The sequence below is a fragment of the Hordeum vulgare genome, chromosome 6H (assembly GCF_904849725.1).
Source record: "Hordeum vulgare subsp. vulgare chromosome 6H, MorexV3_pseudomolecules_assembly, whole genome shotgun sequence".
Classification (NCBI taxonomy): Eukaryota; Viridiplantae; Streptophyta; class Magnoliopsida; order Poales; family Poaceae; genus Hordeum; species Hordeum vulgare.
Window position 1 is genome coordinate 526,510,089 of NC_058523.1, and position 12,021 is coordinate 526,522,109.

At 38.9% G+C, this 12,021-nt stretch overlaps 1 pseudogene; it reads right to left on the reverse strand.

Annotated features, from left to right (window-relative positions):
• Positions 1-3,663: 3,663 nt before the first annotated feature.
• On the reverse strand, positions 3,664-5,218 carry LOC123405751 (annotated as a pseudogene).
• Between the last annotated feature and the right edge of the window lie 6,803 nt (positions 5,219-12,021).

The following is a 12,021-nucleotide window of genomic DNA, read 5'->3' on the forward strand; positions in this document are numbered from 1 at the left end:
AATCGATCACTTGCCTGAACGGCGGTGATTTCTTCTATTCTAGCCTCATTCCGAACGGGTCGGCCCATTTTTATTTTTCGTTTTTCTGTTTACTTCTCTCACCCAGTTTTTCAGCTGGTTTTTCGTCCTTTCTTTCATACTAGTAAGCTTGCACGTGCAACGCATGTTTCGATTGCCATCAAATAGTTTTAAGAATAATTGTCTTCGTGCTTTCAATTTTTTTGAAGATCCAGAACGGTTTTTGAAATTTCCAGAACATTATTTGAAAATCCAGAACATTTTTAAAATCCAGAATTTAAAAAAAAACATTTTTAGAATTTGAAGAACATTTTTTGAAAATACAAAAACAAAATTAACATTTTTCATAAATTCAAAACAATTTCTGGATTTTCAAAAGTTCTTCAAATTCGAAAAATGTTTTTTTTTATAAATATGTTCTAAATTTCAAATAGTCGTCGTTTCTCAGAAACATTCATCACTTCAAAAAATGTTCAGGATTTAACAAAAATGTTCGGTTTTTAAAAAAAATGTGCATTATTTTAAGAATATGTTTGGTACTTTCAAAAAATGTTCAGTAATTTCAAAATATGTATGGTATTTGTTTAATTTTTAATTTATGTTCATCTTCGACAATTGTTCTTAAATGTCGAAAAATGTGTTTGATTATAAAATTGTTCTAAATTTCATAAAGTTATCATTTTCCAAAGTTTGTTCATAAATTCAAAAAATGTTTTGGATTTTTTAAAAAAAATTCTTCAAATTAGAAATAAGTTTTGCTTCCAATTCTAAAAGAAAAAACGAACCAAAAAGGAAAAAGAATGGAAATATGCAGAAAAGGAAAAAAAGAAAAAAAAGGAAAAAAGGAAATTATCAGTATTTTTTTAGCCAAAAAGGGCGGACCCAGTTGAGGCGATCCCCTTTACGAGCGAGGGACTCCCTACCGCAGAATGCGGCAGTTAGAAGCTGCCGAGTTGTGTACAGTGACTGCTACAGTTCACACTGCGTTTGGGCCTCATGCCCCGGGCTTGGGCCCTGGATCCGTCCCAGGGCAGTACATCTTAAAATTGATGAAGTAACCACAGGCGCTTTCGTAGTTGACTGAAAACACCTCTCACTGAACAAGCACACCGAGAAATCTAAATAAATTCAGGAAAAGCAACGATGCAAGTCGTCTTTAATCCTGGTGGAAGCTAGTAGCTAACCATCTCAGCACTCCGTTGAGATGATATTAGGATCAAAATTTTGTGAGATGGTCAGTTTGCAGCAATAACTCCAGGTGCACATTATAAATTCTCTATTTCCCTATCTCAAAACAATATTTGCTTATGCAAAATGTGTTTTGTTCACTCTAAAAAGTGGCAATATGATCAATCAAAATATCTTCCTACTCGAGTTTTCTTCCTTGTATGTCAACACACTGAATAATCACCACATCACATAACATCCGGAATAATCATATTTTTTCACATCTGCATAATATAATATTTTTTCAACACAAATTGTCAAAGAGAAATATTTACAGCTAAACCAAGTGTGAATTACATAATCGGATTGCTAACAGAGTCGGTTCACTACCAGTTATACATTATTATGTACACAACATAGCTTTCATGAGTCAGCAGCTCTGATTACGTCTTATAACCAAACAATCACGGAGAGGTGAGAAGGGCAATGTCTGATTACCGTGAAACGTAGCACACCGATACCAACATCTTCTTTTAGTACATTTTCTAACAAAGATCTTTAATTCAGTGAGTACGAGTGTCCGCTACTCAATGCACTCCGAAGGACGTCGACGTTCCACCCAATACATAATCAGAAGAGCTGTGAACACACGTCCAAGGAAAAGGTGTCACCTGAAGATTCAGATAGTGATGAAATAATCCCAACAAATTTGCAGAGACAACTCGGTATCGAAGGAGGTTGTCCACTAAAATAATGAGGTATAAAACTATACGCACATGGGGACCAAAATCTCGTGATTGAATATTTTGTCAGAGATTGGAGGAATATGGTCTTTTTCTCATTGGCGTAGTTAATGATCTGGAAGAGGACACCCGATATTCAGTTACCATGTGTTAAAACAAAAATCCTAAAAAAACATCCCATATCGAAGGAGAGTTAATATATAACTGAACGTGCTACGCACACAGATATACCTCTTGCAATAGATTGCTTGGTCCTCGGTAGATCGACAGAAAGCCTGGGATTATTCTAACAGATCACTAACTCCAAATTCAATAGATGGTCATCCCATGTTTTAGCCGAGAGTTCATTTGTGCTTTTGGTTTTCTCCTTCGATATGGTGACAAGCTTGCATTGCAAGAGGTATATCTCTGCACATAGCACGTTCAACGATATTAACTTATCACCTTTGCAATGGACATCTCACATAACCTTTTTTAAAACCTTCAAGATTAATCTAGCTTATGTTTTGTCTCTCATAGTTATACAAAAATCATGGTGAAATGTTGAGATGTCGGGCTTGAAAGGAGGTTAATTCAATTGTTAGTTCATATGTTGGATCTTTAGTTCTTTACCATTTGTTTTATTCCAATTTGATTGGTCTGATGTTTATACTTTGTTTAGTCAATGCTCTCTCAGATTCATAATGTAGTGCATATTTTAATTTTTGTAAGTCAAACATGTCTACATTTGACCAAGTTTATAGGATAAACTATCGACATATAAAACACTAAATAAATATAAATAAAAGTACACTTCATTATGCATCTAATGATAGTGAATGTTTATATGTTTTCCATTGACCTTAGTCAAAACATAGACATGTTTAACTTTTAGAGAACCAAATATGCACTACATTGTAAAACAAAGGGAGCATATGATTGCCTAAAAAAAGAAGCAAACAAGCTAGCGCACTTAGCATCTGCATTAGGTGATATCATCTTTCTCCAGAAAATCAACAATAAAAATAGATAACCCATCTATTAAGATAAGACTTCGAGCAAAAGTTATTTTATCAACATTTTACATGCCATAAAACTGATGCCATGTATTCAGTACCAAATAAAAAAATACCTATGACTACAATGTTGTAGTACCACACAAGCTATATGAGTACAAGATTTGTCCCAACGAATCAAAACGTTCTTTTTCGTCACTCTTTATTATCTTTTTTATCAATACTTTTACTGAAATAATAGAATACATCATTTTACTGTTTACATTTGCTATTTTTCATTCGCTGATTACAACTAAGGTTCAACACAATGCAGTTTAACAATCGGCAACTGCAACAATACAAACTCAAAAGAGTAAAATGACGACTCGGGACGGATACACAAACCGAGGAGACATAGCTTTAACAGTTAGAACCGTTCAAACCAAATAATCTCATACTAAGGGAGCCCATAGTCCGGACAGAGGCGTGGCCTGAGCAGTTTCAGTCAAAGAGAATGAATTTTCATCAATTTCAGAAACAGAGGAACTCAGGCATATATGCCGGTTCGAAACGAGATTCATTCTTAGTGCTTCATTAGGGGGGTTGACTGGCCTACAACTGAACTACAACACCTAGGTATAGACACAATTCAGTTTGATCGTGACACGAGTTTAAATTGCACACATAGCATGGATCAGAGATCAAGCTGAATTGTTCAAACTACCAAGTCCCAACACAGAGGTCAACAGGCAAGTTCTATGCTAGTCAGCTTCACTTCTTCCCAGTGTCATACTCTCAGATCCACCACCGTAAGTAGTAACTGGTTTCTCATTCGAAATAAGGCTCACATGTCTATCATCTTCTGAAACTGAAACACTGCACGAGTTCACAGATCCCATATCCACTTGATGCTGCTGTCCAATTTCTGATGTGTGAGAACAATAGGAAGATTCTTTACTGGCAGGAACTGAGTCAACTTCATCATTCCCAGCAGCTGAATTCTCATCAGGGCATTCTGTCTTTACAATCTCCAGTCTTATGTCTGAAGAAGGCTCGTCAGGCATACTATTTTCTGTGGTCATGGTTGTTGGAGGAATCTCCACACAGATATCAAAGAGAGATGGAGCTTCTGATCGAGTAGTACTTGCTTCAGCTTAACAATCCATGGAAGCGGACGAATCTAGATTTCCTGCAACTCAAGATCTCCGATCTCTACGATGAGATAACTCTTCATCATCGGCATTCAGTTCCACGTTGTCGTCGTCATCCGAAGCACCATAAAGGCACTCGGTCGGTACAGTTTCCACATCTACTTCCTGTGAAGATCCATGAGGTTCAATTCCACCGGTAGACGCTAGGAGAGTATCCCTTCTGACAACATTGAATAAAATACCATTCTCAATCTTTTCAGGCTGCAGCAAGTCACCTTCAGGGACCATGATACTCGCGGAAAGACCAAATGGAGACCTAGGAACAGGTGTATCATGAGGATCACAGCCTGTATTGCCTGAGGTCCTACCAGGAGTAACATGCCTTGGATGATTATCAACTGGCTCTCTACCAATTGGGTGACCAGCAAACAAGTTACTATTCGGTGTCAAAATATCACCTTCACTTCCCTTTGGTGATATTGTTCTGAATTCTGGGTCAATCTCAAGGTTCTGAACAAAGTTGATGAATTTATTAGCCGAGGTTGTCCTCATGAGAGGGCCACCACTTCTCGTCCATGAGTTCAAGTCTATACTCTCAGATTCACTGTCACTGCTATCATGTATACTATGTTGGAGATGGTGATTTTTGTTAGATGGCCCAGCAGTTCCTCCAACTGCTTGATGGTTTGTAACAGTGGGAGATGTGAGCAACTCCTCATCGAGAGAACCAGTTGAATTTTCTCTTGCTATGAGATTCCATGACGGAATCCTTCTAGATGGACAGAGTCTAATTGTAGCACCGTATCCTTGTGAAGCGGCTGCTCTTTCTGCACTTCTCTTCAGCCTACAGATGTGGTTCAGGAGGGCAACACATTCATCTAATGCAAGCTCAATAGCACAGTTTGCCCTGATGGCAGAGAGCTTTTCCCAAGTGCATCGCCTACCCTGACTTGCTGCTTTCTGAAGCTCAGAATACGAAGGATTCTATATGATCCTCGAATACTGATGATACAGAGAGAAAACGAACATTGGTAAGACTACTGATTAATGTGGTGAAGATTTGAAATGTGCACGAAAGAATGGATTAAGGAACATTCAAAACCTGAGCAAGAGTGGCTGGCATAACAATTGTCACATGACACCTCCGTGCTCCTGAAGCCCACATGCAATGAGTGTTCAGAGAAGTAACCACATGCAAAGTGTGAGAATCCTCTCCCGTTAGCTGTCAACCCATCAGAGAACATACAGTTTGGAGTAGGATTGCCTAGTGACACACTGCAGTGCTAGTTGATAAAAAACAAGATGATAGAAGATTGGATATCACCTTTCAGCAAACGTGCAGAGCTTGATTTAATACTCTCTCTGCATCGTACAAAGCAATAGTTCCAGTAGTAAGTTCTTTGTGAAAATGCTCTATATCACCTCCAAATAGGACATAAGGTACAAGGAACATCTTAAACGTGCATGTGTGAGGTTAATTTACAAGATATTAGATCGGGAAGTAGAAAGAGTGTTGCAATTCAACATAATGAAGGGGACAACAGGGTCACATTAGTATAAAAAACAACAAAATTTTCCTAAGTCAAGACTTTAATAATGATATGCGCTAAAGGGCTATCCAAATGTGTCCCATGTTAAAACATTTTCAGAGACTCCAAATTTGAAAGCACGTCTTGGATTTTAAGTTTTATGATCTCGTAATTACGTAACAAGCAAAATATTGATGTGTAAATAATTTGAGTTGCTTTCTTCTTATACCTGGATGGATGTAACGATAGTAGCTACATCATAAGTTGGAGTACACCGATTCTATAGGATATCTAAAGCATATGCTTCCATCAGCATAAACTACAAAGCATAAGAAAAATGTTAGTGAAAAATTAAACTGAAGAGTATTTAGATTAGTATACATTCTATTGGATTTCAAGCAGCATATTATAGAGAAATAGCAAGAGCTTCGTCAGTTCAAAATCATGAGCAACACATGTACTCAAAATATGATGTAAAGGATGTAGTATCCTTGATCGAGGTAATCAGCAAGTATGTATTAACATCACAAAATTTTATAGAATGGAGGGTAGCGAACCCGAGGTAGAGCCGCACACACACCGTGTCGGGCTCGGCCACACCGGATGAGTAATGTTGTTGTTATGCTGCCAAGCAAGTATAAAATTGGTATCGGTCCTTTGCTTTTAGTTGTTTTACACTACCAGTTTCCAAATTTCGGTCTCGTATGTTCACATTGAAGAGACAAGTAGAAACTACTCAGTATAGAAACATGGCTATGCCAGTGATTAATTCTCTGATCACTAAGTATGCATCTGATCTTTCATAATATATTATCATTAATCTGTTGACTTCAAATCTTGAGAAAAGCATAAATAACCTTAAGGTATGGGGGGTAGTTTAAGGACTCAAGTATGGAATTACCAATAGCCTGGGATAAAAAGTGTTTTAAAAGCATGTATTAGCCATTCAGCTGACTCTTCTTGCATCACATCCTGAGTCACTACAACACCAACATTTTAATAGTAAGGTTGAAAAGACCTCGATGACGCCTAGAGGGGGGTGAATAGGCTATTTAAAAACTTCTTCGGATTTGGCTTGAACCTAATGCGAAAATAAACTAAGAGGGTACTTGTCAAGCACAAATCCTAAATGCACTAGGCACTGCAACGTGTATCAACAACACGATCTACCAAGATGGACACAATACAGTTACTAACAAGCACAAGTAAGTTACACAAACTTACTTGAGCTATATCACATGACAAGTAGGTGAACGACACAAGATACTAGATCACACTATATCACACGATATATCAAAAGCTGCAAGTGTGAACGTGTGGATATAGAGGGTATGCTTGAATGATTAATCTTGTACAAGAAATAGCCAACACAATATAATGAGCACAACCAATATGCAATGTATGTATGCTCAAGTAACACAAGTAAACCACAAGTAAGGAGTTAGGGTTAAGGATAACCAAGGTCACTGAGACGAAGATGTATCCCGATGCTCACTTCCTTGGAGGGAAGCTAGTCACCGTTAGAGAGGTGGATGTTACCACGAAGGCACACCAACGCCACGAAGGCTCACCCTATTCTCCCTTTGAGATAACACCACGAAGGCGTTTCTCAACCACTAGTGGTAAGCCTTTGAGGTGGCTTCCAAACCCTCACAAACTTTTCCGGGGGAAATCACACAGATTGATTCCTCTCCAAAGAACTCCTACCGCCTAGGAGTCTCCAACCTCCAAGAGTAACAAGATCACGGGGAATGCTCAAAACTTGCTCAAATCTCAAATATCTTGGGTTGAGAGGAGGAGAGGGAGACGATCTATCTTTTGATTGGAACAACTCTCAAAGGGGCTCACAAATGCTCTTGTGATCTAAGATTTGGTGTGAGCAAATGTGTGTGAGGTAGAAATGTGTTCTTATGAGGATAAGGCTGTGTTGGGGGCCCTCTCACGAAGTGGGAGGAGGGTATTTATAGTGGGGAGAGAAAAACAGCCGTTGGGGACACTTTAAGTCACACACGGGTCGGACATCCGGCAGTTCACGGATGTCCGGGCGTCCACAAGGGGTCGGACGTCTGACATGGGTCGGACGTCCGAGGGCTGTAAATATATCTGGAACCACTGTGGAGTTGAACAGGGACCGGACGTCCGGAGCAGGCCGGAAGTCCGAGTTATTCGACTCAAACTTCTCTGGTGCAAGATTCCGGATTTCCGAAAGGTGACGGGCGCCCGGCCCTCGGACGTCCGGAGGGAACCGGAAGTCCGAGTTATATGGCTCAAGTTTCTCTGGTGCAAAGCTCCGGATTTCCGAAGCTGGTCGGACGTCCGGCCCTCGGACGTTCGGAGGGAGCCGGAAGTCCGAGTTATATGGCTCAAGTTTCTATGGTGCAAAGCTCCGGATTTCCGAAGCTCGTCGAACGTTCGGCCCTCGGACGTCTGGAGGGAGCCGGAATTCCGAGTTATATGGCTCAAGTTTCTCTGGTGCATAGTTCCGGATTTCCGAAGCTGGTCGGACGTCCGGGCCTCGGACGTCCGGAGGAGGCCGGATGTCCGGGCCTCGGACGTCCGGAGGAGGCCGGATGTCCGAGGCACTGGTCCTGTTTTCTGATAACAGCAGAGCAGTGGAGATGTGGTAAGAGCAGAACAGTGGATATCTAGTTTGAGCAAGTTCATCACAAAACCTGTGATCCCCTCTTAATAGTGCGGGATCCCTAAAGACTCCAGAATTATAAAAGGGGTACCGATGATCCATACTTGAGTGTATACTTTTATTCGCTGATCATCACTCCGCACCACTAATGTCAAAGGAACTTATACCTTTGAGTTAGCCCTTTCACTTGAGCTTGATGTTGTTGTTCCTTCTTGGCTCAAGTTGAAAGCAAGACATGATGAAGTCTTCAAGCAGCTCTCCCATACACAATGTGGAAAGCCTAGCTTATGTATTCATCTTCATTTGTCCACCATGTGAACATCCACAAGAATCAAGCATGTAGTGCTCAGGAATGCTTATCTTGATCTTGTCCTTGTTAGCACATGAGCTTGTCCTTATCAACACATGATCATTAACAATAGTTTCAATGATATATTCGTGCTGATCCACTTGAACTTGCACACCACAATCTTGATGACGATCACCACTTGACGTCATCCTTCATGGGTTGTATGAGATCTTCCTTTTGACGCAAGCCCATGGAAGCACACCTAACCCCCACATAGGACTCTCACAAAGACCATGGGTTAGTACACAAACACGTAATGGACAATGCTTACCATACCATGGGATCACTTGATCCATCTCGGTACATCTTATACGTTTTGTGTGTTGATCATCTTGATTTACTCTTTGTCTGAGATCTTGATCAACCTAGTGTCTCTATGACCATTCTTTGGATAATACCTTGAATACCATCTTGGTCATCATATAAACTCCTTGAACCCAACAGATGGACTTCAAGAAGTGCCTATGGACAAATCCTATAAATATAACTTAAGGCAACCATTAGCCCATAGGAATTGTCATCAATTACCAAAACCACATATGGAGATATATGCTCTAATAATCTCCCCCATTTTGGTAATTGAAGACAACCACTTCAAGAGAGTTTATATAAGGAAATAAGCATAACCAAGCGCACACATACAAGGTAATAATGCATGCGTGCAAGATGTAAATGCTTACGCAATAAAAGCAAAACCCTCTAAACATATCCAAAGTAAACTCTCTAAACTTCTCCCCCATTGGCATCGATTGCCAAAATGGACGGAAAGTTTAGAAAGCCAATATAGTAGGTGGTCCTCTCAAAAAGTGTGTACTTCTCAGCAAATGAGTGCAGAGAAATACACAAATACAATGATAATTAGTTCGAGGAAAACAAACTATATTGAGGACCCAAAGATTGCAAATAAAAGGATCGTATGCCACAAACACATACAAAAATAGAGGCAAGCAATCAAAAGGTTCCAGATGGAACAAACAATCATATGGTCCTTCGAACCACATGAATAAAAGATATTATGATAAAGGCAACAGAGTGTTTTATCAAAAACTAGAGAAGCTCCCCATGATTAGTGCACTAATACGAGATTTTTGTATTTGATACAGGTGCACAAAATAGGATCGTTGCTCCCCAAAAATGAATAAAAACACACAACGAGTGCAAGAAGATAGATGAGACAATAAGCATATCAATTGCACAAAACAAATGGTTGAGCAATATGTAAAAGAAGCAACTTAAGAATAGGCTCAACCAAAGTAATGTGTGTGAGTCATGGCAAAGCACTTGAGAAGACTAATATAAGGATGAGCATTACTCATCAACATAGTCTTGATGAAATGAGATACAAAGTGCAAGACATATCATTCCCACACACACATACTAGAAAATGGGTTCACAAGCTTACTAATAAACAAAATAAGAACCAACGCTTGTGACAACCCATTGTGAAGATAGGAAGTAAGAACCTTGTCAATAGGAGGGATACTAGTTGAAATGGCAAAACCCTCATCAAGACAAGCATGAGAAAAAATAATCTTCACGGCCAAAGAGTGCATCAAGATGTAGGAAAATAAGATACGCACTCAAAACAAATCCTTTCACGAAGCCACCAAACACTGAAAAAGGAAATGCAACGATGGACGTGAAAGAAAAGAGGATATCAATTAGAGATGTAACTTCTCTCATGTGTAAAAGATTCTAAGTAGAAGACAATCATGATGATATATATCCACAAAGAAGGATGTACACACGAAATGGTTACAAGAAGGAACAAACTAGATATCCAAAAGGAAGTCATAAATATATCAATGAGATCGTTTGCTTGGAAGCATAGCACATGGCCTAATATTTTCTTATTGTACAATATGAACTTCCAACATACGAACATCAAAGACATCCCAACTAGTAGTAAGACATCATCGTTCGGATGCTTTGAGAAAGCAAACAAGTACTACAAGAACGAATCAAGAGATTCATGCCATGATGCAACCTGGAAAAGAAAAGACAGGTTGGGGCCTTTGCAAGAAAAGAATGCAAGAAGTGGATACTTGTTACCGAGACAACATTGGATTGATGTAGTAGATAGTTGTTCTTTGATCATCCTAACTTGGCTCCAATAATCACATGGTCTCAACACCTTCCTTATAGGTGAGCCGAGCATCCAATGCATCTCCAGTTGTTCCTGGAATAGCAAAACAAACAATGTGCCCAAACTCATTGGGACCAAAGAGTTAGAAAACCAGCAATACATAGGACAAACTCCACATACATATGTGCATATAGGTATGAATTTGAATTTCATGCACACTTTAGCCAATTTATGACAAGGTGGAGTTTCCCCTATATATTGGGTCAAAGAAGGAAAGCAAGCAAAAGAAGTTGTATATAGTAGATATGCATGCTCAAGACTCTCAAGAATCAACTCAACACAAAGTTGATAAGTCACCAAAAGACAAGGTATCAAGTGATAATAAGATCTTAAACAAAAAAGAACTATCACTTGAAGGATATCAATTAAAAGATACCTCAAGGAATGAGATATCCATTGACACATGCCAAATAAAAGGAAACAAGAAACCAATTGAAGGAAAACAAACATGAGGTATCTAATTTCCAAAAGAGAGCTAGGTTCCAACAAACCAAGCCCTCGACAAATTTTCATGATGGCACAAAGCATCATAAAGAGCAAGACTTGCCTCCCATCAACACACACTTGATGGGGATCAAAAGATTTTATGATGGGTGAATAAAGAGAGTGTTCTAAAGAAAATAGGATAGCTCCCCCAAGGGACGTGCATTATATAGAATTTGCATTTAAATACAAAATGCACACGATGGGATCATCACGTTCTCTATATTTATAAAAACACTAGACATGTTAAAATAGATCCATAAGAGGCAAGGAAGATAAACGAAACACAAAATCCAATGTAAAGACGATTAGCAATTCCTATCACATGATGGGAATACCAATTGTCAAGGACAAGAAGTATTTTGGAAGTGATACTCATTGGTAGATCGCAAATATATCCAAGATCATCTTTACCCATAAAACGCAAGCAAATGACACTTGTAGATCTAACATGCCACCTAGGAACAATATAATTTACAATATCAACACTAAGTGGCAACACCTCGAATGTACACATTTTCTAGGTTTGTAATATGCACATAGAATATTACTCCCGATAATGTGATAAACCAACAATATTAACAAGTGGCAAATTAAAACCAACAAGAGATAATTAATGGTCCATATAGAATTTGAATTTCTCATGAGTAAGACATACCACATAGAAACTAGATAATCTTAAAATATCAAAACCAAGTGGTATTCCCCATGTATACACATTTATAGGATTGTGAGGTGTGCAAAGCACATCACTCCCCCACAATGGAATAATCCATTAATCTCTCTCAAGAGCCAACAAAAATACAAACAAGATGCAAAA